At 39.0% G+C, this 27,918-nt stretch overlaps 1 protein-coding gene across 4 annotated transcripts in view; it reads right to left on the bottom strand.

Annotated features, from left to right (window-relative positions):
* Window positions 1-27,918, bottom strand: part of SESTD1 (SEC14 and spectrin domain containing 1) — a 147,862-nt gene that overhangs the window by 109,247 nt on the left and 10,697 nt on the right. The window contains exon 2 of one of the 4 annotated variants that reach the window (XM_042243665.2): window positions 5,964-6,023. The exons of the other annotated variants lie outside the window; for them this stretch is intronic. The gene's annotated coding sequence lies outside the window, so the exon portion shown is untranslated. The remainder of the gene's footprint in view (window positions 1-5,963; window positions 6,024-27,918) is intronic. 4 annotated transcript variants of the gene reach the window in all.

Below are 27,918 nucleotides of genomic sequence, written 5' to 3'. Positions count from 1 at the left end.
GTAAAGATTAAACACTTATTCCTTTCAACAGCATCATATGTCCTAAAACAAATCATCTGCTTTTGAGAAAAGTATAAAATATGCCTCTGAATTAAAACAATACTAAGACTTTTCAGCATCCCATAAAAATCAGAGGCTTAGAGGATCACTGAATGCAAATCACCTTAAAACATCACCTACACTTGAAAGGTGGAATGTGAAATTAGTTATCTGTGTATTTCCTTATGCATGCTCTGTCGTGTCCAGCTCTCTGCACCCCATGGACTGCAGTCTGCCAGGTTCCTCTGTCCATGGGACTCTACAGGCAAAAATACTGGAGTGGGTTGCCACTTACTACTCCAGGGATCTTCCCAACCCAGGGACTGATCCCATAACTCCTGCGTCTCCTTCACTGGCAGGCAGATTCTTTACCACTGAGCCACCTGGGAAGCCTAGGTATATAAGGCCCATTTCCTTATATCGCCAAATAAAATGACTAGTATTACTGAAAATGTTCTATGTGTAATAATAATCAATATTCTAGTCACTTCACCTTCACTGCTTCATTTGTAACTCAGAACTCTGAGGCCAGAATTACTGTTATTTCCATTTAACAGCTAAGGAAACTGAGGCTAAGTGAGATGAAGAGAGCTTAACCAGCCCAAGCTCATGCAGTTAACAAGCAGCAAGACTGGCATCTAAACCTAATGCTGAATCCAAGGCCTAAGTGCCATTACTTCTCATGCTCTTGTTTAACACAGTGACCTATATTATGATATGAATAAGGAGGGTCTTCAACATTTCTCAAATAGAACTGCTCATTTTTTTAGATGTAATGACAGTAAGTTTAAGTTTATTAAAAACAGTGCCTTATCTTTTATTGATGACACTTTAACATTCACAAACACAACATGACTGGGATCTGCATCAATGATGGGGAGGGGGATATGCACGGAGTAGGACTGATCACATTGACAACTGTTGGCAGTCAACAGATGACGGGTAAACAGTGGTTCATTTTACTACTCTCTCTGCTCTTACATCTTTGAAAATGTCCGAGATACAATTAAGAAAACTAAGTCTTTAAACATATCAATACTGTAAAAGAGGAAGCCACAATCCTTAACAACCTTTTTTTACATTTAGCAATATTTTCCTTATTTCAAAGTCAAGAGACAGGAAACAGGCTACCCATAATTTAAAAATTTTTTCACATATTGACCATCATATTCTAAAATTATTTATGTAGAAAGATCTAAGTATTTGGTCTCCAACTAAGACTGCTGAGGAGGAAGAGACCAATTCTGACACAGGCAATAACCGAAGATAAAGAAGGTAGGCAGGCAGAATGCCTCCTTTCACCAGGGTTGGCAGTGCAGACTTACTTCCTATCCCTATACGTGTCTCACTTTGTGACTGGAGGCATTTTTTTCAGAAGTCTCCCTCTCACTGCATCATACTGTTTTATAAGTAATGAAATTATTAAGAAAAGCAAAATTTATGTCCACAATAGGCATTCACTGTGATGGATGAACAGAATGGCTGGTCAGAAGACAGGAAGAGCTCTTTGGTGGAGACTCAATTAAGTACCATATTGTTTGACTCAGAAAAGAATGAGAGTCCAAAGGTTTTGTGTATAACATATTAACACATAAGAGCATGTTTCAAATTTAATAACAATTTGTTCTGCCTATACAGTCAATAGAGCCAAAAAACTTACTTCTGAAATCTAAAGTAGGTGTTAGCTCGGCCGTTTGAATGTGTCTACTTGTTTGCCCAGGACAAAGCCTGGCACATGACCAACACACAATAAATAACCGTTGAATAAACTCCCTTCTTACAATCCTGCCAGCTTTCTCATTTAGGTGTCACTGGGCAGAATAATTAGGAAGGAGAAGCAGCAGCAAGGGAAAAACAAGCTTAATAATTTTACCTGACAAAGCACTATGAATAGAGCATGCATTTACTCTGTAGAGAATATTAAATTACCTAGTTCAGGGATCCTTACTGAAACATCTTGGGGCCTGGCCCATCGGGATCATGAATGAAGAGAGGCATTTTATAAAGCCTTCTTTATGCTGAGCCAACTCTTAATTTTGGCTTTTAGAAATGGCTTGTTTAACTTTACCACATTTATAGTCCAAGTGAGTTTTCATTATCTATTTTCAACACTTGGGAAAAATCACTATTTAACATGAACACTTTTTCATTTTCGGAAGTTGCATCTCCACTTTAATCACAGCATTCATCATCAGCCCCTCCTCCACCTCACTTTCTCCCTTTAACATCTATAAAATACTTCCCAGTTCCTAGTTCTTTCTTGCTATATTTAAATGGCTCCTGACTTGGCACCCACATCTCACCTGGCAGATCATCTGATCTGTAGAATCCACAAAACAACCACAGAAGAAACTTCAGACTCCTCTGGATAGCCAAAGAAGAAGCTTTTGACAGCAAGTATTTCTAATAATTGAAACAATATCATGTCTGCCATCAACTAATACTATATTCTGGAAGGGAGATGATGGCAACAGCAATTAGAAAGAATACTATTTTTCTGTTGGGACACACAACATACAAAATTAATTTTTTTAAGTGAGAAGATATATCAATTATTCACTTTACAGAAAAAAGATGTAAGTTTAAAGGGGCTTTCTTAAACTGGCCACTGCATCTAGTACAAAGTTAGGCAGGAGGCAACAAAGCAGCCACTTCCCATTTTTAATGACTTCTGCACTCTGTGTGTGGAAGCCCTGAAAACAAGCAGAGGCAGCAGGGTATCATGAGCAAGAACCAGAGTCAGACTGAGCTGGGGTCAAATCCTAACTCTCCTCCTTATTAGCTGCGTGACCTTAAGCAGGTGGCTTCACCACTCACTCTGGCTTCATACCTCAAGAAGGCCCAGCTGCCATTCTGTATAGGGCGAAATCCCAGAATTCTTTCAATAAATCCCTTTTTAGCTTACATTATTACAATGGCTTCAATCCTTACAATTACAGGGACTAAAACTAAGACAATCACCCTCCTGAACTCCCTCCTAAGAGCCTCCCCACTCCCAGGAATCTCCCTTGATACCCATCAACCGAACACCAAGGCAAACTGAGGGATGCACAATCCTTTCCCCTACAAGAGGAAATACAGACAGAGAAAAAAAGCGCACTTTGCGACAGTAACAGAGGGAGTATTCTTAAATTAGTATTCTCATAAGTCCCTAAGACAATCAGCCTTGCTCACAGAAATGCAGAACCATGAGCAATCGTCATCTATATAAAACTAATACAAAATTAAATCAGAACAATTATGCTGATGAAAAATACCTCTCCAAATCAAAAACAAAGCAAAAAATGTTAATAAACATTCCAGGCTCAACTCTATCTCCTTAAACACGAATTTGATATACAACAACAACAAAAACCACTTTGGATCACAAATTTAAAGCTGAAAAACAGAATGAACAAAAGCTAACAGAAATGAAAAAAAGGTGAAGAAGATAAAATTCTATCAAAATTGAAGGTCAAATCACAAAGTGCTCAAGAATAAATACAAATAAAACCTATAAAAGGCATTGAAGAAAATAGTAAAAGAAGAGGACAAAAATGACACGATGAAGCAAAAAATAGAAAGCTTTTGAAATGAAAGACAAAGATATAATTATGTGTAACTAGAGTACCAACAGAAGAAAAACAAAACATTAGAATATTTAAGACTATAATCCAAATGAAAGTGTCTCAGAAACAAAAGTCCCAATTATATATATTAAAAGAATCCAGTAGGTAGAAGACTGACCTGCTATAGGGAACTCCAAGACATCAATCACAATGAAACTATTCAGACTGTAAAAATAAAAGGGAAAATAAAACCAGGAATTTCAAACAAAAGGATCAAATGACTTGTAAGTGCAAGAAAATTAAGAATGGGATCAGATTTCTCAAAAAAAAATGACATAAAGAACAAGGCCACATTTGTAAGTAAGGAAACAAACTGTGAATCAAGCTGTCCTTCCAGTATCAAGGCTACCGAAAAACAACTTTAAATATGTAAAAACTCAGGGAAATTGTGTTCACAAGCTCTTCTTTAAAAATCTACTAAAAACTGAGATAGATCTAACCAGTAGGTGAGTGGGAAACTTCAGCCAAAAACTGATAGTGAGGATTTAACAAATTTAACTGTAAACCTAAGTGCAAAAACAAATCTGCAGTTAGGTTTGAAGGCAAAGTAGGTATAATTCAACTAAAAACAAGGGAGGAGAGAAAAAAAAAAGAAAAGCACAGAATAAACTCATTGATTATTGAAACAGCATATAAGATAAGGATCAAAGCACACCATTAAAAACTAAAATAAAGGACAGTAGAAAGTCAAACATGAGAACAAGGAAGAGGGTGTTTTTAAAAGGCATAAGCACACAAGTCGCTTCTATAACAAAAACAAAAAATCCAAATGTCTAAAGGCATTTTTAAAATGGAAATGCAAGTAAAGCACATCACAAAGAAATAAAGAAAATACAACAATGCCTGTGAAACGCGCTCAGTGGTGTACGAGTCTTTGTGACCCCATGCCAGGCTCAATGCATACAGGAGCACATGACATGCAATGACAAAACTGAGATCGAATTCCACAACCATTAACAGAAAATATTTTTTAATACAGCTCATAAAAAGGAACTAATGCTGTACGAAAGAGATAACCTAAGAAAGGTGGGGCAAAATAAGGGTGGAGGATTAAAAGGTACAAACTACTATGTATAAAATAAGCTACGAGGATATACTGTATAGCATAGAGACTATACCATTATTTTTTAACAACCATAAATGGAATATAATCTTTAAAAATTGTGAATCACTGTTCTACATTTAAAATTTACATAATATTGTACATCAAGTATACCTCAATTAAAAAAAAAAGATAACCTAAAACAAAGCAAATCAAAAAGATTAAAAATTAAAGAGAGAGGCCATGGCATATCAAAAAAAAACAGAGTAAGAAAGAGAAAAAAAAAGCAAAAGTAGTGATCCTGATACTGAAGATTTCAAGTCGAAAAAGCAGCTGAAACATGGCAAAAAGAAACGTCTAATGTTAGCAGCCATATTATACAATTAAAATATAAAATTAAGAACGCTTATGCATCAAATGCCACAGTAACTACCTTCAAAGGCAAAAAGTACAACTACAAGCAATAAAACTCAGAAAAATAACTTGAGTAATATGTAAAACTAACACTCCTGAATTTAGCTGAGAATGCAAACAACTGACATAAAAAGATAAATCTTCTATATTACACTTTGTGGTTGTTGTTGTTTAGTTGCTAAGTCATTTCTGACTCTCTGCAACTCCATGGACTGTAGCCCTGCAGGCTCCTCTGTCCCTGGGATTTCCCAAGCCAAGAATACTGGAGTGGGTTACCATTTCCTTCTCCAGGGGGTCTTCCCAACCCAGGGATGGAACCCATGTCTCCTGCATTGGCAGGCAGATTCTTTACCAGTGAGTCACCAGGAAAGCCCATTAACCTTTATACCTTGATAGTAAACTCATCCTCAGGTGGATCTGAATAATGACCAAAAGCACAGGGCGAGGGAACCATATACTCTTCCTCAAAGAAATGCGGAAGAAATGATGCAAAGGCAGATCACAAGTCTGATAAAATCAAATTACCAACAGAACTGAAAAACAAAAGGGTCCTTCCACTCCAAAAATGTTTAGTTGTCTACTATTAAAACCTTTGAGTGACCCAGGAAAGTACAAATCAAAATTACAATTTTCTAAAAAATGACACATTTAATTCACTGAAAAGAGGAAAACCTATTACATTTAAAATAAACATTCACAATAATAAAAATAAATTCCTCATTCGACAAGAACAATAAACCAAAGCAAAACACAAGGATGGAAATGGGTAATTTCTAAATAAATCAAAACCTTAGACTTCTTTAAATTAAGGAAACAGACAAAATTAATACAGGGGAAAAAAGGAGAAAACATAAACATACCAAATAACTGGGATGATACATTTTCAACATGTTTTGCAAGATTATTCATTTCAGTATTACCTGTTATTAGAAAATACAGTTAGAAATAACATGAATTTCCACAGTGTAAGAACTGAGTAAACAGTTGGTAAAGCCATACAACAGTCACACTCTAAAAATGAATGGAGATCTCCATGAAATAATACAGTCTAAGTGGAAAAAACAAAGTGCAAAAGAATAACTGCAGTGTGCTACTTTTTGTACAGAGAGAAAAGAAGAATATATACAAGTACACGCTCATCTTGTGCAAAGACAAATTTAGACTAACTGCCTGTGGGAAGGAAGGGAGAATGAGTAGAAAGGGTGGGGGACTGGAAAAGGAGCAGAAGAGAATGGAGGGAAAACTAACACTCCTCTTTCTGTATAGTTCTCAGTGTGTATAAGCTCTAAATCTGCATACTCAAATAACAAAATTAATCACAATGACAGAAAAGAAAAAAAAAAAAAAAACCCTAAAAGAGAAACTGAACAAAAAGAGATGTCTCTAATGGCATTTGAATTGACAAACATCACAGTACAGAGGAAAGGGGGGGGGGGGGGGCGGGGACTATTCCAAGTAACTTTAACGCTAAACACTCTCAGCTTATAAAGAAAACAAACAAAAAACCTAAATGAACACTGAATTCCAATAAATGTTTTTTCACTGTGTTAAAGAGAAGCAATTCTGGGGATTTCTCTGGTGGTCCAGTCGTTAGGGATCTGCCTTGCAGTGCAAAGGATGTGGTCCACTCCCTGGTCAGAGAACTACCACAAGCCTCTGAGCAACTAGGGAGTACCACAACTAGGGAGTCCACGGGCCGCAACAAAAAACCCCGCAAGTTGCAAGGAAGACCCTGTGTGCTGCAACTGAGATGCAACAACTCACCCTAATCTTAAACCTCACACAGCCAAATGAATATTTAAAAAAAAAAAAAAAAGATTAACAATTCTGAATTGCTCGATGTGTATTCCAGGATGGAACAAATAAGTAAGTAAACTGTGGAGAACAGGACCTAGAATTTTCACTGTCAAAGAAGGGAGTTACAAATATGGAAACTAGGGAGGGAGATTTCAATGAAGCCCATAATGACGGCTGGAAAAAAGTAGTATGTACTCAGAGTTTTCACTTAATAAAGGGGATGTGTATGTGTGTCCCCTAGCTCTGCCCACTGAGAAGGCTCAGACAGCTGACTTTATGTGTCAATTGGCCCAGAGGGGCCAGATGTTTGATGAAACATTGTTTCTGCAAGGATGTTTTTAGATGTGATTAACATTTCAATCAATAGTGTAAAGCAGACTGCCCTTCATATCGCCCTTCATATCACCAGTGGGCCTCATACAACCAGCTGAAGGCCTGAACAGAACAAAGAGACGGACTCTCTCCTAACATGAAAGAATTCTCCAATTAGACTGCCTTTGGACTTAACCTGCAATATCATCTCTTCTTGCCTAATCGCCTTGGAACATTAGTTCAATGGACCAAGTAAACATTAGTTCTCCCTGGGTCTCTCAGCCTGCCAGCTCACCCTACAGATTAGATTTGCCAATTTAATCACATGAACCAATTCCTGGTGATAAATCTCCTTATACCTCTTTCCTATGAGTTCTGTTCCTCTGGAAGATCCTAACAGGAGCCTAAAATCTATGACCTCTCAGTAGCAATGAGCACAAATGTCTAGATCATGATTTCTATTTACTACTGCTACTATAAAGAATCAAGCCTCCTTGAAAAATGGCAAATTCCAAGGCAGGAATCTGTACACAGTACAAAAGAACCCTGAAACATCTTGATTTATGAGTACACATCAGAAGGACACAGAATGATTCAGGTAAAAAATATTGTCATCTGTTAAAATTATTAGACAAGATTTTATGAGACACAGGGTATTTACAGAGTCTCAAAGTATCTCCCCAAAGGATGCCTATTAATTACAAAGAAAAAAACTGATTTTTTAGTGGAAGAACCTGGAGGACATCACACCAGGTGATAAAAATTACACTACCAGGAATGAAACAATAGTACGGACCTTCAGATACTGTTCACTGATACACTTGTGTAGCACATGCTCAACTGCTCAGTCGTGTTCGACTCTTTGCAAACCCATGGACTGTGTAGCCCACCAGGCTCCTCTGTATATGGACTTTTCCAGGCAAGAATACTCCAGGCGGTTGCCATTTCCTACTCCAGGGGATCTTCTCAACTGGAGGTCAAATCTGCATCTCCTGCATTAGCAGGCGAATTCTTTACCACTGAGCCACCTGCGAAGCCCTCACTTGTGTAGCGTTCCAGTCAAAAATGCACAGCCTAAATCTAATCAGGAGGAGACACCAGACACACCCCAATGGCGGAATATTTTTACAAAATAAACTGTATTCTTCAAAAATTTATTATCAAGAAACAAAGACCAAGGAAGTGTTCTAGATTAAAAGGAGATTAGCGATATGGCAATTAAAAGCAACAAATGATCCTAGACTGAACCATTTACCCAGAAAACAAGTTTTTTTTTTTCTCTAAAAGGACATTAGGAAATTCAGAAAAATTTTAATAAAAGTGACACAGTGTTATACCAATGTCAATTTCCCAATTTTGATGATGGTACTGTGATTATATAAGAAAATATCCTTGATTTTTGTAAAGTTTAAATTGAAGGATTTAGGGGCAAAGGGCCACAAAGTTAGCAAATTGCTCTCAAATTGTTCAGAAAAAAAAACCAACTATTTATTGCTTTATGAAAAGCAACTGTGGCAAAAAGTTAACACTTGGGGAATCTATGGTGAAGAAAGAGTACATGGCAATTCTTTGAATTATTTTTGCAACTTTTCTCCAAGTTTGAAATTAAATAAATATTTTTATTTGGGTAAAAATACAGTAGTATTTGATAATAATGCTTGTTTACATTATTCCCCAACCATATGTGTGCACCCACACACACATATTAAAGCCAAAGCCAAAAACCTGAGAGGTTTTTCTCTTCTTATAACCTCTATCCAAATGGCCACACAATCTGCTGAATCCATCTCTTCTTTTCAACAGCACTATTGATTGAATTATCATATAACCTCTAAATGATTCCTGATCTCTGCACTCTCCACTTTCACACACTTGCAAAATAAACCACCTCACTGCTGCTGCTGCTGCTAAGTTGCTTCAGTCGTGTCCAACTCTGTCCAATCCTATAGACAGCAACCCACCAGGCTCCGCCGACCCTGGGATTCTCCCGGCAAGAGTATTGGAGTGGGTGGCCATTTCCTTCTCCAATACATGAAAGTGAAAAGTGAAAGTGAAGTCACTCAGTTGTGTCCGACTTTTCGAGACCCCATGTACCGCAACCTACCAGGCTCCTCTGTCCATGGGATTTTCCAGGCAAGAGCACTGGAGTGGGGTGCCATTGCCTTCTCGGTCTCACTGCTGCTGCTAAGTCACTTCAGTCGTGTCCGACTCTGTGCGACTCCATAGACAGCATCCCACCAGGCTCCCCCGCCCCTGGGATTCTCCAGGCAAGAACACTGGAGTGGGTTGCCATTTCCTTCTCCAATGCATGAAAGTGAAAAGTGAAAGTGAAGTTGCTCAGTCGTGTCCGACTCTTAGCGACCCCATGGACTGCAGCCCACCAGGCTCCTCTGTCCATAGGATTTTCCAGGCAAGAGTACTGGAGTGGGGTGCCATTGCCTTCTCTGTCTTACTAGTCTAAAATCTTAAATGGTCTCCATGGTAACCCTTCTACATAGACTTAAGTTTTCTCCAGATCATGCCCTTGCCTCTCTATTTTGTGCCCTTCTCACCTGGAAGAAAGCAAATGCAGTTCTTTGAACCTGCAACGCACTTGCACTGTTTGTGCTTTGGTATACGCTATCTATGCTGAAATATCCTTATCTATCCAATCAAAGAAATTCCTATTTATTCTGTAAATCTTATCTTAGCTTCCCTTCCCTGTGAAACCTTCCCTGACACAATACACAGTGTGAAGATGTAACCACTCTCTGGTTCCTTAGTGCTAATATTTAATCTTATACTATAATATCTCTATTACTAATAGCTCCACTAAGAATTCACTTTATTGGGCTCCAGAATCACTGCGGAAGGTGACTGAAGCCATGAAATTCAAAGACATCTGCTTGCTCCTTGGAAGGAAAACTATGACAAACCTAGACAGCATATTAAAAAGCAGAGACATCACTTTGCTGACAAACGTGCATACAGTCAAAACTATGATTTTTCCAGTAGTCACGTATGGATGTGAGAGTTGGACCACAAAGAAAGCTGAGCACCACAGACTTGATGCTTTCGAACTGTGGTGCTGGAGAAGACTCTTGAGAGTCCCTTGGACTGCAAGATCAAACCAGTCAATCCTAAAGGAGATCAACTCTGAATATTTATCAGAAGGACTGATGCTGAAGCTGAAGTTTCAATCTCTGGCCACCTGAAGCTAAGAGCTGACTCACTGGAAAAGATCCTGATGCTGGGAAAGACTGAAGGCAAAAGGAGAAGGCGGCAGCAGAGGATGAGACGGTTAGATAGAATCACCAACTCAATGGACATGAATTTGAGCAAACTGAGGACAGAGCAGCCTGGTGTGCTGAAGTCTGTGGGGTCTGCAAAAAACTGGACACTACTTATGACTGAACAACAACACATCTCTATTACACTTATCACACAGTATAACTCCCATTCTGGGGATTCACTGACAGAAGGACCAAGTCATATTTATTTCCTGAACTACTTAGACTAGACTAGGTCCTCAAGAGTAGGAAATGTTAAGAAAGTCTCTATCGACATGCTGAAAAGCAAAAGCTAAAAAAAATGAAAATGAAATTTTAAGACTAATATACCTTTCACAGGGAGATGACATATGCTTTTGCTTGTTATATAACTTAGAACAAGCCCTAGACTTAACTTTTATGCAGTTATCTCTAGAAAACAAATAATCTGACACAATTTTCCAATTTTTTATTTTCTGTAGTTTGATAAAGAAAACATTGTTGTTCACAGCCTTTTAAGTTATGAACTGTGACTAAAATAAACTTATAGATATGAAACAGTACAAAACCAAAAATAGTTTCCCTTTATAATACTTATGTACAAGAAACATCATTTTGGTCAAAGTGCTTTAAATGCAGTAGTTTTTATTTAAACTGAATTCTATAAAAAATCTAATCACTGCTTAATCTTACTTTTCCTTATATGAAACTAAGCCAATTACATAATTTTCTATCAGAAAGTTTAAAGGAAAATATTACAGAAGATTGGTTCATTCGTCCTTCTTTCCAATATAAACATTACAGGGATAAATAACTTTCTTAAGAAATGGATCCTTAATCACACAATAATACATGTGAAAGCGTCCATGAAGAAAACACTATCATGTACAAATATGCAAAATCATGACTGTTACTGATGTCTTCAATACCTCACCCTCCTGGTTTTTATAATAGCTTTCTAATGATCACTTTGTCTTAGACTGTCTTGGAGACCTAGCATGGGACCAACCCCTGTTTGCCTTGCCGTTCCTACATGTTTCTATCATAGCCTGTATTTCCAAATATAAAATTTAACATCTACTAGAAGTATATATTCCAGAATGTCAGGGACTGAGGCGGTTTAACTTTCTATTATGCAACCACCCCTTTCCTACAAGTACCAAGTACAGCATCCAGAGCACAAAGGAACTCAGTAAATGGAAGACAAATGGCTGAGTTAGTCTGGAAGGATAGCAAGTGCTGGTAACCAGACATGTATGCCAAAAATGGAAACGGGCTATAAGGAATCAATCCTCACTCTTCCCCAGGGTTTGGGAGTACAAAGATGTCCCCCAGGCCTGCTCACCAGACAAAAGTGCCCATGGGAGTTGGCATCTTTATTTCCTACCAGACAGAACCAAGACACAACCATGGTAAACAGATTTTGAAATGAATCTATATGTATAATGATATTAACAAGCTTCTAGAAAACTGTTGGCATAATGATGAAAACTAGTATCTTCTCTTGATTTTCCCTTAGATATCCTAGAATCCTTCATTATTTTCCTTCAAAATTCTTAGACTCCATTAAAATATACATTAAATAAGACATTACATTTACAGAATAAACTACATTTAGAAAAACAGACCTGACAAGCACTAATTTGAAAATGAACCAATAACTTTTTCACCATCATTCATTAAAATATAAAGTATCAGTTCTTTTGCAGTAGTCCCCTCAGCCACACCAGTTCCTATATAAAACTGCAACCTTATTACATAATAAATAACTAACTGTAGGAGAAAAGTCAGTGTTATTTTATAATTCTTTCTATATTCTTCTTATAGAGGTCATACATAATAAGCCAAACTGAGTAAGTGTCCTTAAAATGAAGAATGAACTAGACCGCCTAATTTCTTCTTCCTCAGAGAAAAGGCTTTGTTGTCACAAAAGTTAATTGAATTCTTGTCTTTGATCCTATTTTTTCCCCTCTGTATTTTCTATTAACTGACCTCTTTTTTTTTTCTTCCTTTGAGTTGCTTTTCTTTTCCTTAGTTGTAACCGCTTTTATTATTGAAATTAAAAGCCCTGTTAACCATTTTAGTCAAGCAAACTACCTACCTAAATGTCAAATGTCTACATCAATTTTAACACAGGACATTCAAGAGTGCTACACTTCCCAATCACTACCAGCGTCTGATTTGTCAGTTTTAGTACAAATTCCTTGTTTACAATCAGGCTAAGATACTATATTCTTTCTAGGTATCTTAGTTTGATCCCCCTCCCTTAAAAAAAAAAAAAAACTCAAAGTCAGATTAATACTATTAATTTAACTTTGGAAGGAATGATGCTAAAGCTAAAACTCCAGTACTTTGGCCACCTCATGCGAAGAGTTGACTCATTGGAAAAGACTCTGATGCTGGGAGTGATTGGGGGCAGAAGGAGAAGGGGACGACCAAGGATGAGATGGCTGGATGGCATCACTGACTCCATGGACGTGAGTCTGAGTGAACTCCGGGAGATGGTGATGGACAGGGAGGCCTGGTGTGCTGCGATTCGTGGGGTCGCAAAGATTCGGACACAACTGAGCGACTGAACTGAACTGAACTGAACTAGTTTAAATGGACTGTATAACAGGACGCTACATTACGTCACTGTTCTAAAAACAATCCTTTGTTTGAAAAAAAGTGAATTAAATCTGCAAAAACATCTTAGACCTAGTAATTCTAAGTGACTTAAGGAAATATTTTCACAAAGTGTCATCTTCTCTTTGCAAACTAGATCCTATTTCATGTAATGTTTTATCCCGTACTCACATGCATGAGTCATCTGCAGGATGTACAGCAAGCTTTTTAAACTCTGCTAAGGTAAAAACACTGAAAGACAAAGTTCAAAGCTACGTAACTGGAAAGATCCCAGGACAAAACCTGAACAGTGACTGAAATCACTGATGCCCACTTATATTTTTGATAATCTAATTCTAGACCAGACCAGTGGTTCTCAACACAGCTATGTATTAGGACCACTATGAGACCTTTTAAAAAATATCCACTCCAAGCTAACTGAATCAGAATCTCTAGACTTTGGTCCTAGGAAAAAGGTTTCAAACTTCCGCAGCTGACCATAATATGCAGCTAAGATTCAAAACCATTGGCCAGGTCTTTATAATTATTAACACAGACTAAAATACTAAAGTATCATTTAGCACTAATAATATTGTATTTTAAAAGAAACATCATTCAAAATACCAACATTTAAGTCCATTATTCAACAGAGTAAGTCTCTCACAATCATTTGCTGGTGATGCAGATATTTTACCAATTAAAACTATAACTTACTTTACTGTAGAAGGAATACATAATTAGTATAACATAGAACATATAATGTTTTATAACCATTCCAGCTTCAGATCCTCTGAAAGAACTGATGATGCAGTCAACCACGGAGCAAAGTTTGCAAGTTACAAAGTAGCCATGAGATGAAAAATTGGGGCATTTCAGGCCGACGAACAAACTGCTAAAGACCGTGGTATAAGCCATTGCTGGTGGCTCAGATGGTAAAGAATCTGCCTGCAATGTTGGAGACTGGGGTTTGATCCCTGGGTCAGGAAGATCCCCTGGAGAAGGGAATGGCTACTCACTCCAGTATTCTTGCCTGGAAAATTCCATGGACAGAGGAGCCTGGCTACAGTCCAACGGGTCACTAAGTGTCGAGACAGGACTGAGTGACTAACACTTTCACTTTCCTGGCATAAAGACAGTAGGTACAGAATCTGTTTATAACAGAGGGGAGAATTCAATATGATGTGTGCTGGAGACAAACAGGAGTGGTTGGAAATGGAAAGAAAAGCTATGATTGTTTATGGACTGGAGAGGTCTCTGACCAACTAAAGAACTTAGATATTCATCTAAAAGGCAATGGAGTCATTGGAAATTTTTAAAAAGAAACGACAGGATGTTTCACTTCCAAGAAGATGGAATAAAGTACTTTCCCCTATTCTTCTAGGGCAACTGAAAGCCCTAAGACATTACAAACATTACACATAAAACTAATATTAGAAATCTGTAAAAGGCAGACAGAAGAAGGAAGACTGCCTAGGAACCTCAAGACCTGAGGAACAAGTCATATGGGGAGACCCCTGAGTTTTCTTTATGCCTCATGTATCTCAGACTCGCGCTGAAAATCTGACAATTTAGAAACATCAACAGGCAGAGATGAAAAGAAACCCAAAAAAGCTTGTTCTCTTTAGCCAAAAGACCAGGTAGGGACAGTCTAGTAAGACAAGAAACTTTAAGGCAGTAACAGTACCACTCCAGCTAACCACTGTGCAAAAACCCATGCCCCCATCCCCACTCATGCCCACGAAGGCTGAATGGGAAGCCTAGGCTCCCACCCTCACCAGGCTGTGACGAGGCACATTCGGCACTAGCATCATGGAAGGTCAAGGAGGGATTCAAGACCGTCACCTCATGATGAGCCCCCGTATTCCAGTGCCCCCACCCTTGCTGGGTCAGTGGAGGCCACGTGGAAAGCTGCCAGAATCATCTGACAAAGACCTTAAAGCGGCCATGGTGAAAAGGCTTCAACGAGCAACTATGCACAAAAGTAATGGAAAAACAGAAAGCCTCAGAGAAAGAAACAGAAGAGCTCAGCAAAGAAATAGAAGACATAAAGAACCGACCAGAAATTTTAGAACAGAAAAATACAATAACTGAATAAAAAAGCTAAGCATATGGACTCAAAGCAGAATGGTGGGGACAGAAGGAAGAATCAATAAACTAGGAGAGAGTAGAAATGACCCAATCTTAACAACAGAAATAAAACAGAATGTAAAATAAATGAAGGGATCCTCAGGGATATGTGGGACTACAACAAAAGATATTTGTGTCACTGGAATCCCAGAAGTAAAGGAAAAAAGGGACAAGAGGTGACTGAAATAGTACTGGGTTGCCCAAAAAGTATGTTTAGGTTTTTCCATAAAGTATGGAAGTACTTTTACATTAAGTACTTTTTTTTTTTTTTAACATTAAGTACTTTTTCCAAAAGTATGTTTGGGTTTTTCCATAATCTTATGGAAATTTATGGAAATCTTATGGAAGATTGGAAATCTCATGGTAAGGTATGGAAAAACCCAAACAAAATTTTGGCCTAACCGATCTCTGAAGAAATATGGCAAGAGACAGAAACCTACAGGTTCAAGAAGCTGAGTGAGCCCTAAGGTGGATAAGCCTGAAGAAATGCACACCAAGTCACAAGTCCTTCAGTCAAGAGGGAGAAATCAAGGCCTTTTGATATGAAAAAACTAAGCCAATTCAGCCCCCACAAATGAACCCTACAATAATAACTTCAGTAAGTTCTCTGAAGAGAAGAAAATAATAAAAGAAGGAAGGCCCAAATATTAGGAAAGGGAAAACAGTAAGCAAAAATACGGTAGTGGATTTCCCTGGCAGTCCAGTTGTTAAGACTCTATGCTTCCACTGCAGGGGGTAAAGGTTTGACCCCTTGTCAGTGAGATCCCACATGCCATGCAGCAGGGCAAAGAGAAAAAATAATAACACACACACACATACACATATGTATATGTGGGTAGATACAATAGGCTTTCCTTATCCTCTTGAGTTTCCTAAATGATGCTTGATAGTTGAAAGAAAAGTTATAACTGTCTGATGTTGTTCTAAATGTACATACAGGAAACACTTAAGACAATTATATAATAAAAGGGAGGGTGTACAGGGATACAAAGGAATTCAAGGTTTTAATACTTCACTGGTAAAATGTAACAGCAGAATGTAATAAGTTATGCATATATAATACCTACAACAAACACCAAACATCCAGTATATAAAGAGATAAATCCAAAACACAACAGATAAATCAAAATGCAATTCTAAAATTTGGCCAAGTTAACCCTCTGAAAGAGAATAAAAGAGAGAAAGGAAAAATACGGAGATAAAGAGAAAACAAAAAATAAAATGGCATATGTTGGTCATAACTTTTCTTCCAAAGAGTAAGTGTCTTTTAATTTCATGGCTGCAGTCACCATCTGCAGTGATTTTGGAGCCCAAACAAATCTAAAGCTACATAAAATATAAAAGCCTAAATATATTAAGACATATTAGCAGAGTGAATTAAAAAACATGATCCAACTATATAATGTCTACAAGGAACTATGTATGTCTATAGGAAACTCACTTCAAATATAACTATAAAGGCAGACTGAAAGTAAAAGGACTGAAAAAGATAAATCATATAAACATTAATCAAAGGAAAAAAGGAATTGCTGTATTAGCATCAGATAAAGTAGACTTTGGAGCAAAGAAAATGACCAGAGAAGGACAAGCATGTTATTGAATGACGAAAGAGTCAATCCATCAAGAGGACACAGCAATCCTAAATGTACCAACTGAAGAATTAAAAAATATGTGGAGCAAAAACTGGAAGAACTGAAAAGACAGAGAACTCTACCATCTTAGTTGGAGACCAACATCCGTCTCTCAACGACTGGTAGAACTAGAGAGAAATCAGCAAGGCTACAGCACTCAACAGCACTATCAGCCGACAGGACTCGGTGACATGTACAGAACACGCCACCAGACAATAACAGAATACACAGTTCTTTCCAAAACCGCATGGAACGTGTACCAAGATAAACCGTATTACTGTAGATCCTGGGCCACAGAATACATCCCAACAAATTAAAAAGTAACCGAAATCACACAAAGTATTAGGTTGGTGCAAAAGTAACTGCGATTTGGCATTGTTGAATTTTGCTGTTTGATTCAAATACATTCTTAAATAGATGCGGTTATGTCATACATCATTTTAACGTACATTTCTCGCTTTATTTTTTTGCTAATGATTTACTACTTGATGTCTACTTTCTATTCATTCTAGGCTAGGGAAATGATGCTAACAAAAAGCAAATTCCAGGAATTTTCTTATTCAAGTTCAAAATTGGCTGTAAGCAGCAGAGACAACTTACAACATCAGTAACACCTTTGGTCCAGGAATTGCTAAAGAGCATATAGTGCAGTGTTGGTTCAAGAAGTTCTGCAAAGACGACGAGAGCCTTGAACGTAAGGAGCACAGTGGTCGGCCTTAGGAAGTTGACAACCACCCAGAGGATCGGTCCTCTTCCAACTACATGAGAAGCTGCCAAAGAACTCAACATTGACCATTCTACAGATATTCAGCATGTGAAGCAGACTGGAAAAGTGAAAAGGCTTGAAAAGTGGGTGCCTAATGAGCTGACTGCAAATCAAAAAATCATTTTGAAGAGTTGTCTTCTCTTATTTTATGCAATAACGATCTATTTCTCGATCAGATTGTGACCTGAGATGAAAAGTGGATTTTATGCAACAATCGGGGACAAGTTCGGTGGCTGGACCAAGAAGCTCCAAAGCACTTCCTGAAGCCTAACTTGCACTGTTTGGTGGTCTGGTGCCACTCTGATCCACTACAGCTTTCTGAATCCCAGCGAAACCACAACATCTGAGGAATATGCTCAGCAAATCAACGAGATGCACCCAAAACTGCAACACCTGCAGCCAATACTGGTCAAGAGAATGGGCCCAATTCTTCTCAACAAGAACTTCTGACAGCACATCACACAACCAATGTTTCAAAAGTTGAATAAATTTAGCTAGGAAGTTTTGCATCATTCACCATATTAACCTGACCTCTAGCCAATCGACGACCACTTCTTGAAGCATCTCAACAACTTCTGCAGGGAAAAATGCTTCCACAGCCAGCAGGAGGCAGAAAATACTTTCCAAGAGTTCGTGGAATCCTGAAGCACAGATTTTTATGCTACAAAAATAAACAAACTTATTTCTCATTGGCAACAATGTGTTCATTATAATGGCTCCTACTTCGATTAATAAAATGTATTTGCACCTAATTAAAAGGATTTAAAATTCACAGGTGGAAACTGCAATTACTTTTTTGACAACCTAATATCTTCTCTGACCAAAACAGATATATCAAACTAGAAATAACAGATAAAAGGAAAAGTCCTGACTACTTGGAAACTACACAACACATTTCTAAATAACTCATGGGGCTAATAGGAAGTCTCAAGGGGAGAAAAAAATACACTGAACTAAATGAAAACAAAAATACAATGTATCAAAAATGCTGAACATCACTAAAGAAGTGAAGGGAAAATTATTAAATGCATAAATTAGAAGAGGAAAAATCTCAGATCAATAATCTAAGCTTCCATATCTCAAAAGAAGAGCAAAAAACTTTAAAAAAATAGTAAAAATGAGCAAAAACAGAAAAATTACAAATTACCTGTATCAGGAGTGAATCAGGGATATCACTATAGACTGTACAGAGCAAAAAGAATAAGGGAATACCATGAACACATCACAGAATCATACCAATTGTTGTAAAAAACACAACTGGCAAATTTCAATACTGATACATGATAACACTCTTTAAAAACTATGAAGAGAGTAGAACACACTCAATTTGATAAAGAGCTTATACAAAAAGCTTACAGCTAACATACTTATGGAGAAAGACTGAATAAGTTCTTCCCTAAGATAAAGAAGAAGGCAAGTATGACTATTCTCACCAATCTTATTCAATAATGCACTGAAAGCTCTAATCAGTGCAAGACAAGAAAAAGAAAGATAAAGCATACAGATCAAAAAGGAAAAAAGATTGCCCCTCTCTGCAGATGATATCTATGTAGGAAATTCCAAGGACTCTACTGAAAATTCCTAGAACTAATAAATGAGTCCAGCAAGGTTGTGGGGTACGAGATTAACACACAAAAACCAACTATATTATATATACTAGCAGGAACATGGAACACTGAAGAACACCATTTATAATCACCCCCAAAATGGAACAGTGTATAGTACAAAAGTTGCTCAGTCATGTCTGACTCTTCGCGACCCCGTGGACTGTAGCCTACCACGCTTCTCTGTTCATGGGATTCTCCAGGCAAGAGTACTGGAGTGGGGTGCCACTGCCTTCTCTGAACAAAGATATCAATTCTCCCCAAATTGATACTGTGCCTGTGCATGCTCAGTCATGTCCAACTCTTTGTGACTTCATGATCTATAGCCTGCCAGGCTCCTATGTCCATGGAACTTGCCAGACAAGAATACTGGAGTGGCTGCCATTCCCTTCTCCAGGGGATCTTCCCGACCCAGGGATGAAGCCAGCCTCTTTGTGTTTCCTGCATCAGCAGGTGGGTTCTTTACCAGCTCAGCCATGGGGGAAGACAACTGATACTGGGCTTCATGCACTTTCCAACAAAATCCTTCCCGTTAAGACTCTTCGTAGATAGAGATTATTCTAACATTTACATAGAAAGGCAGACGAACTAGAATAGCTAAAATAGTCTTAGAAAGTATAAAACAGGAGGAATCAATCTACCAGATTTCGAGACATTATACACTTATAGCAGCCAAAGATGGAGAAGCTCTCTACAGTCAGCAAAAGCAAGACCGGGAGCTGACTGTGGCTCAGATCACGAACTCCTTATTGCCAAATTCAGACTTAAATTGAAGAAAATAGGGAAAACCACTAGGGCATTCAGGTATGACCTAAATCAAATCCCTAATGATTATACAGTGGAAGTGAGAAATAGATTTAAGGGCCTAGATCTGTTAGATAGAGTGCCTGATGAACTATGGACTCAGGTTCGTGACATTGTACAGGAGACAGGGATCAAGACCATCCCCATGGAAAAGAAATGCAAAAAAGCAAAATGGCTGTCTGGGGAGGCCTTACAAATGGCTGTGAAAAGAAGAGAAGTGAAAAGCCAAGGAGAAAAGGAAAGATATAAGCATCTGAATGCAGAGATCCAAAGAATAGCAAGAAGATATCAGAAAGCCGTCCTCAACGATCAATGCAAAGAAATAGAGGAAAAGAACAGAATGGGAAAGCCTAGAGATCTCTGCAAGAAAATTAGAGATACCAAGCGAACATTTCATGCAAAGATGGACTTGATAAAGGACAAAAATGGTATGGACCTAAACAGAAGCGGAAGATATTAAGAAGAGGTGGCAAAAATACACAGAAGAACTGTACAAAAAAGATCTTCACGATCCAGATAATCACAATGATGTGATCACTCACCTAGAGCCAGACATCCTGGAATGTGAAGTCAAGTGGGCCTTAGAAAGCATCACTACGAACAAAGCTAGTGGAGGTGATGGAATTCCAGTTGAGCTATTTCATATCCTGAAAGACAATGCTGTGAAAGTGCTGATCTCAATACGGCAGCAAATTTGGAAAACTCAGCAGTGGCCACAGGACTGGAAAAGGTCAGTTTTCGTTCCAATCTCAAAGAAAGGCAATGCCAAAGAATGCTCAAACTACCACACAATTGCACTCATCTCATATGCTAGTAAAGTAATGCTCAAAATTCTCCAAGCCAGGCTTGAGCAATACATGAACGGTGAACTTCCAGATGTTCAAGCTGGTTTTAGAAAAGGCAGAGGAACCAGAGATCAAATTGCCAACATCTGGTGGATCATGGAAAAAGATATTTCCAGAAAAACATCTATTTCTGCTTTATTGACTAAGCCAAAGCCTTTGACTGTGTGGATCACAAGAAACTGGAAAATTCTTCCAGAGATGGGAATACCAGACCACCTGACCTGCCTCCTGAGAAACCTGTATGCAGGTCAGGAAGCAACAGTTAGAACTGGACATGGAACAACAGACTGGTTCCAAATAGGAAAAGGAGTACGTCAAGGATGTATATTGTCACCCTGCTCATTTAACTTCTACGCAGAGTACATCATGAGAAACGCTGGGCTGGAAGAAACACAAGCTGGAATCAAGACTGCTGGGAGAAATATCAATAACCTCAGATATGCAGATGACACCACCCTTATGGCAGAAAGTGAAGAGGAACTAAAAAGCCTCTTGGTGAAAGTGAAAGTGGAGAGTGAAAAAGTTGGCTTAAAGCTCAACACTCAGAAAACAAAGATCATGGCATCTGGTCCCATCATTTCATGGCAAACAGTGGAAACAGTGGCAGACTTTATTTTGGGGGGCTCCAGAATCACTGCCGATGGTGACTGCAGCCATGAAATTAAAAGACGCTTACTCCTTGGAAGGAAAGTTATGACCAACCTAGACAGCATATTGAAAAGCAGAGACATTACTTTGCCAACAAAGGTCCATCTAGTCAAGGTTATGGTTTTTCCAGTGGTCATTTATGGATGTGAGAGTTGGACTGTGAAGAAAGCTGAGCTCCGAAGAATTGATGCTTTTGAACTGTGGTGTTGGAGAAGACTCTTGAGAGTGCCTTGGATGGCAAGGAGATCCAGCCAGTCCATTCTAAAGGAGATCAGTCCTGGGTGTTCATTGGAAGGACTGATGCTAAAGCTGTAACTCCAATACTCTGGCCACCTGATGGGAAGAACTGACTCATTGGAAAAGACTCTGATGCTGGGAGGGATTGGGGGCAGGAGGAGAAGGTGACAACAGAGGATGAGATGGCTGGATGGCATCACCAACATGAGTTTGGGTGAACTCCGAGAGTTTGTGATGGACAGGGAGGCCTGGAGTGCTGAGATTCATGGGGTCGCAAACAGTCGGACACGAGTGAGCGACTGAACTGAACTGAGCTGAACTGTTAGCAGCCATTCTGTGGTCTTGGCAGAGGGATAAACCCATAGCTCAATGAACAGAACAGAGAACCTGGAGATATAATACAGATATGCTCCGCTGTTGGCAAAGCTTCAGAAATAATTCAATGAAGACTGCCTTTCCCACAAATGATGCTGGAACAACTGGGTACGCACAGGTAAAAGTAACAAACCTTGATCACATCTTATACAAAAATCAACAAGAAATGGATCATGGACTTTCATAAGTAGAAAACTGTAAAACTTTTCTCTTCAAAGAGTTTTCTAAAACTTTAGGAATCAATTTTCAAGATCTAGAGGTAGGCTAGATTTGATGCCAAAACCACATATCTGACAAAGGACTTGTATATGAAATATATGAAAGAATGCTTGAAATTCAACAGTAAAATGACAATAACACAGACAATTCAAACGGAAAATGAACAGAAAACATGAACATACATTTCCCAAAAAGAATCTACAGATGATGAGTAAGTACATGTAAAATTTTTCAGTATCGTGGGCCATTAGGAAAATGCAAATTAAAACCACAATGCAGCGTCACTGTAGAACAATTAAAATTCAAAAAACAAATGCTGACCAGGACGCAAAAAAGGAAAAAAAACTAGACCACTCACTGTATTAGTCTGCTAGGGCCATAACAGTTTGGAGGCTGGAAGTCCAAAACCAAAATTTCTCTTTCTTATACAGACATCAGTCAAACTGGACTAGGGCCTCCTCTGCTGCTGCTGCTGCTAAGTCGCTTCAGTCGTGTCTGACTCTGTGCGACCCCATAGATGGCAGCCCACCAGGTCCCGCTGTCCCTGGGATTCTCCAGGCAAGAACACTGGAGTGGGCTGCCATGTCCTTCTCCAATGCATGAAAGGGAAAAGTGAAAGTGAAGTCGCTCAGTCGCGACCCCACGGACTGCAGCCCACCAGGCTCCTCCGTCGATGGATTTTCCAGGCAAGAGTACTGGAGTGAGGTGCCATTGCCTTCTCCAGGGCCTCCTCTAGAGAATCTTAATCAGCTCTTTAAAGGTGTACCTCCAAATACAGTCACCTTGTGTTGCGTTTGGGAGTTAAGCTTTCAACCTATGAATTGAGGGGGCGACAAAATTAATGGTTGCCGGGTGTTAAGCAGAAAGGGGGTCAGGGGGATGGAAGTAGTAGGTATGAGGACAAAAGGGAGCGCTTTATGTCTTGCCACAGATGGGTAAGAAACAACACTGAACCTTTTTCCACTTTCTAATATCTGAATGATGTGCTCCAAAATAAATCAGACAACAATCTAATGGGTTGGATGGGGAGGTACTAGTTACCATATGTGGAATGATTAAGGAGTGCCAGGCTCTGTGCTAATTCAGACTTAGGCTGGCTCCAACACTGTGCTTGACTTCATCAAGCTACACTCAACTGTTAAATGTCACCCAAAGATAACAACTGTCCAGCACGATCCAGGACAAAAGATGTAAATTATAAAATTACCTCTCCTACCAACACTCTTATTTTCTATCTGATCTCAGTCAAGTATTAATGAGAAAAGCAATAGTCATCTGCTTACATGTTTCACACTTAAGCTATAAGTAACTGACAGATTTAAGTATCATCACAATGTACAGAACAAGGTTAACTCAAATGAGATTTTAACAAAAATTGTATGTTTAAGACAGAATTAAACTGTAGACCAAGTGTTGTCATCTGTTTAATTCAGATGCCCTAGAGCAACACTCCCCATCCTAATCATGGCGTTTTCAGGTATTCTGGAGGTTAACTGGATACAAATTCTAGGTAGTAGTAATAGTTTCCATCTCAGTACAACTCACGATGCCTGTCTGTTGGGTGCTTGGCCTAGAAGAAGAAAGTATTTCTAACAGCTTTTCTTGTCTTTGAGTAAAGATAATCCAGGACCAGTGAAACTTGGAAAAATCCACGTCTGTCTTCACAGCTGCCTCTAAGTGTTCCTTTCTCCTGCCTTCCAACTTCTCTACATTCCTGAGTATCCTTCCTTCCAGAGGCCACCTCTTCCAGCTGCCCCAACATGGTGAAGGCCTTCAGCAAGCACTGAGCTCAGCCTTTCAAGAGCCTTGTTTGCAGTTTAAGGCAGTCAGGAGGAATGTTCACCTTTCGGTTGACCTGGGCTGACTGAGGGCTGGAGAGCTTTGTTTTTATTTTGCAGAGGCCACTAAGAAGACTGCTTGAGTTTTCCTGACTGATATCATGGTATCAAGGCTGATACCATGCCTGGGAGAACCGGGTCAAAAGAGTTAACAGGTCACTTGAGCTCTCCTTCGCCCTGCTCACTCTATTAACCTTAATTATTCAGAGTCCAAGAGTCTCAAATTCCAAGGATTCAGATTCCATTTTCAAGGTGTCCACTACTTCCTTCTCCTGGTTTAATATCCCTTCTTTCTTTCAGAACAGTGGTCATTTTCTCCTGCCCGCAACCTCCCAGCAATCTGCTCTCACCCCAGAGTTCTAGCAGCATAAGAGGTAAAGAAATTATTAATCTGGAGTGGGTAGGCTGGGTTGATGGACTCCAAAACAGGAAACTCAAACTAAGGAAAACAGCTAAGGACCATCACGGCACTACCATCCCCTATCCAGCTCATGTAAGGGCTTCTCTGGTGGCTCAGATGGTAAAGAATCCGCCTGCAACGCAGGAGACCTGGGTTCGATCCCTGGGTTGGGAAGATCCCCTGGAGGAGGGCATGGCAACCCAATCCAGTGTTCTTGCCTGGTCAATCCCATGGACAGAGGAGCCTGGCAGGCTACACCCCATGGGGTTGCAAAGTCGGACACAACTGAGCAACTAAGCATCTCACAGCACATCCAGCTCATGTGAAGTAAGATTTAACACTTCTGTTTTTAACACTGCAGTTGTGGGGGAAGGGGAAGCATTTTAATAGCAACAACAGAGTACACAATACATGATATTAGGGGAAAACTACCAACAAGCAATGACTACATATTGGAGAACAGACTGAGAAAGAAAAGCCTCTAAAACATGATGCTAATTACAATTTTATGAGTGACCTGCTTTTAATTTCTGCCTGATCATTGTACAATAAGCATCCATATCATAAAACAATGTGTCAGATTAACTTTCAATTTTATTTTAATGCAACTATAGTCTTTCCTTCCAACCTCCACCCTTGCACCTTCATTCATCACTGGCTACAAATGTAAGATGGTGATTCCTTCCACAACAATTATCAAGACACCATGCTGTCACACCAGAAAAGAGGCCAGCAGTTTGGTATTCCACTTCACAGACTGTCCACCTTTCAACAGCAGTACTTCCTCTAGTCTCTCCCAGGGCCAAACTACTCCTTTTCTAGTTACTATAATTATTTCCTCCAAACAACTTTTGTCACTTCCTAGTCGATGGATCACAGGTTGTTTCACAACAAAAAGATGGTCAAATGAATTCATAATATGTGATATACATGGACTGGCAAAGATCAAATAATCTGGTAAAAGGGAGATAGAAACAGATGTTTCCATATATTCTGGGTGAATGTGCAGAATGCTACAACCTCTATGGAGAAAAATTTGGCAATATCTATGAAAATTGCAAATACGAGTCCTCATTTCTAGGGATTTATCTTATAGTATACTTGCCTATCCCACCACTGCATTGAAATAACAAGTTACTCGTTGCAGTATTATTATAAGGACAAAAAAATTAATAATGATGATAGCAAAAATTTATCTAGCACTTAGCACAGCACCAAACACTGTTCCAAGCACTTAATACATATGCTCTTTAATCTTCGGAACAATCCTGAGGCAGATGCTATTAACATTCACACTGTACAGGTGGAAAAACTAAGAAGCCAAATAAAAGCAGCCCAAGACCACATAGCTAGTGTGAGCCAAGGCCTGAACCTAGGCAGTGTAGCTCCAGAGCCTGTTCTCTTAACTATTACGATATACTAAATCATCTAAATACTGGGCTGGGCAAAAAGTTTGTTTTCACTGTCCCATAAGATGCTATGGGAAAACCCAAACAAACTTTTTGGCCAACCTAAAACATCAACAAGGAGAATAGCTGACTATAGGACACATCCATTTGTTAGGTAGTTAGGAAAAAGAGTAGGAAAAAGGAGTCCAAAATGGTGGTGGCTGAAAGACAAAGGGAAAAGCCCAGAAAAGGGAACAAAGGAAAAACCCGTGGATCTGAGTGAGAACCTCAGGTGAAACAAACACACCCCCTTCCTGGCTGGCCCTAATTTGCACAGGACAGGCTCAGGGGGAAGGAGACAGAACGTTGAAAAAGAGGGAGCCAAGATGAGTTGGGGCCTCTCCTTTGGGGTCAGCCTGCCCTCACACCTCAAGGGTATACTATCCTTTGTTTACTGAATAAAACTCTGAGCTCTAACATTGCTGTTAACACTGGTCCACCGTTTCAAATCTTTGTTGCAGTGAGACAGTGCCGAGGAAATTACACACTCTCTCAACACATCTAAAGGAATATTACATTTTTAAAAAAATGTTCCTTTAATTCCCCCTCCCACTTTGAGGGTAGGCTAAGCTTAGTAATTCACCTATAATGGAAAGGGAAAAACAGCAATTTTACAGTGCAGAAATCTGGCAAACACTACGATATACAAAGGCTCTAAGTTAAACACCACCAGCGATGTCTTGTAAATATCATGTAGTACTCCCTCACGGAGATATGAGTAAGACAGCTCAACTCTGCAGTATTTCAAAAGTCCGTAGCCCCATGCTACTGAGGAAAGCATCAGACAAACCCATGCTGAGAGACAGTCTATAGACCAGTACTCCCAAAAACTGTCAAGGTCATAAGAAGCCTTGAAAACCTGTGAGAGGAGACCAAAGAGAGATGACAACTAAATGCAATTATAGTATTCTGGATGGGCTCATGGAACAGAATGCAAAAACTGGTGATATCTAATAAACTCTGCTAACAGTAACAAACCGTCAGTTTCTTAGTTTTGACTGTGTACCACAGTAAGATGACAACATTAAAGGGAAATAAAACTGGGTGAGGTGTATATGGAAACTTTTTTGCAATTTTTCTGTAAGTCTAAAATTATGCCAAAGTAAAAAGTTTATTTAAAACAGAAAAGGCACAAAAGACTTCCCAGGCAGTCTAAGACTGCACTTCCACAGCAGGGGGCACAAATTCCACCCCTGGGCAGGCAACTAAGATCCCACACACAACGCCGAGTAGTGAGGCCAAAACAATAAATATAAAAAATTTTTTAAAAGAAGGAAGAAAGCTCTTTGTGCACTGCTATTAAAAAAAACCCTCTAAGAAGTGAAAGATTAAGGTAAAGAATAGAGTGTCTAGTATGGAAGAAGCAGTATATGCACAGGTATAGAAATATCATTTGTGTGAAACATTTGGGAAAGCTCATATACATACAAAAACTATTTCTGGAAGGATACATAAAAATCTAATAACAATGGTTGACTTTGTAGAGAGAACTCAGTAGCTGAGGAACAGAAATAAGACTTTTTCCTGTGTTCTCTTACACTTTTTAAATTTTGAAATGAGTGAATTACCTACTCAATTAACTTTTTTTTTCCAATTAACTTTTAAATTTATAAGTATGACATGGACCTGAACTCAGGCAAAGCCCTGGAAATAACATAGGGCAATAATTAGAATTTTAGAAGATTTAAACGAACCTAATCTCACCCATCTACCAGTTAAAGCTTCCCACATCCCCATCCTCGCTCTTCCCACCAGCCTCGTTTCTCCTTTACGCAGTGCAAACATTGTATTCTAACCAAACCAACCCCAACAAGTCAGCTTCCTCCCCAGTTTCGCGTCCCTCCTAGCAAAACTGACTATAAACTTCACAGCCACCCGCCTATCGAGCCACCCAGCACCCGGTACACTTTGT

This window comes from Ovis aries, chromosome 2 (assembly GCF_016772045.2).
Source record: "Ovis aries strain OAR_USU_Benz2616 breed Rambouillet chromosome 2, ARS-UI_Ramb_v3.0, whole genome shotgun sequence".
Lineage (NCBI taxonomy): Eukaryota > Metazoa > Chordata > Mammalia > Artiodactyla > Bovidae > Ovis > Ovis aries.
Note: the sequence above shows the minus strand (reverse complement) of the source record. Positions and strands in the feature narration are given on the sequence as shown.